We start from the raw sequence: 1556 nt of genomic DNA on the forward strand, positions 1-1556 counted from the left end.
GCATAAAACCGCAATGGTTAGGAGACAATGCCGCCACGGTTTTGTTCGACATCGAAGAGGGGCGCCGGGCGGACGGTAATGAAAAACATGGGAGCATGGGAGCCTCCGCCCCATGTCTCGATTGACTTGCATATCGATTCGCCACTCGATTCAATGATTTTAATTAGAATTTTTAAAGTCGGACTTTTTGTTCAGTTTTGTGGACCATTCTAATTAATGGTGTTAATTTTGGTTTAATCTATGTAATTTTGACTGACTCGTTGGTCGAGTGGTCGTAAGTGACAAGGGGTCTGGCTACCGGGCAAGGGGTCTCGGTTTGGTTCGATTGGAATTGTGCCTAGTATATGGCAATAGGTCGGGCAAAGTGAAAATTTAGGTGTACCTTGGACTGGCATGCCTTTTTTCGGTTTTTCGAAAACTTGCTCTTTGTATTTCATGTCACCTTTATTACAAATCGAACTCAAAGCACAGAATCTGGGTTGTGCCTAGAACTCTAGTAGTAATAGCAATAGGCTCACCCCTTATTGCATGGGACAAATGGTGATCCAAAGTAGGTGTACATGGTGCAGTGGCATGCGCTGCTACCCCTTCGGGATCCATAAAACGCGTGACATTACAATTTGGCTAAATCGTTCATCCGGTTAAGATAATAGTTGAAAGCTTTTACGAAATTCTTACTCTAGACTTGCTCTTTGTATTTCAATGTCACCTTTATTATCTACAGATCGAACTCATAGCGTAAATTAATGACACGCGCATACTGAGAAACACCTCTGCCTATGCCTTTAGGCCGAATCTCAATCGCAATTAATGAAGATTATTGTACACTATAAACTATTTTTCAAACAGTTTCTATTAGCCCTAGATCTAGGTCTTAAATAACGACACTCTTGTCACCGGGGATGTAACTCAGTGGTAGAGTGTCTGCTTCGCATGCTGAAAGTCCTGGGTTCAAATCCCAGCATCTCCACATTATTCTTTTTTGGTTTTTTATTATATTTGTTTTGACTATTTCACATAGTTGAAGTTTGTTTGTTTTTCTCACATAGTGGAAGCAAACGAAACAATTTAACCAAGAATTGTATTGTGAACCTGATTGAAAAAGAGTAACCTATGGAGTTTCTTGCTCGTTCTTCTACATAGGAATCTACACTTTGGAACGAGCAAATAGCTTCACTAGAGGACTGACCGACAGATAGACATTTTTAATATTATTATATTTGCTTTGACGTCCGAAAGTGTTTTCGTAAAGTATTTGCAAAAAATAATTTTGACTTTGACTTTGATTTTGATGTATACTAATAAACAGAAGATACTTTTTAAAAAAATCTAAGGGAGAAGTGAAAAGAAACCTTTTTCAAAAACAAGGTTCTACACGACATCTCTCGACTTTTATCGAGTACCTATGTTGAGTTGCATTGAGTGTATCGAGTCGTATTGAGTGTATCGGTGGAACAATACGCGTACAATGAATGTTTGTGGCTGTATATCATCGCGGCTCCAACGAACAATGGCGCCCGCAGCCGGCGCTTGCGCATGCCTGTGGCATAAGTGGT

The 1556-nt window shown here is 40.0% G+C and overlaps 1 non-coding gene across 1 annotated transcript; it reads left to right on the forward strand.

The window, feature by feature from the left end:
* The first annotated feature begins 898 nt into the window (after nt 1-898).
* Nucleotides 899-970, forward strand: Trnaa-cgc (transfer RNA alanine (anticodon CGC)). The gene has a single exon. It is a non-coding gene; the product is annotated as a tRNA-Ala (tRNA).
* Nucleotides 971-1556: the final 586 nt, after the last annotated feature.

The sequence above is a fragment of the Spodoptera frugiperda genome, chromosome 3, assembly GCF_023101765.2.
Source record: "Spodoptera frugiperda isolate SF20-4 chromosome 3, AGI-APGP_CSIRO_Sfru_2.0, whole genome shotgun sequence".
NCBI classification, from domain to species: Eukaryota; Metazoa; Arthropoda; class Insecta; order Lepidoptera; family Noctuidae; genus Spodoptera; species Spodoptera frugiperda.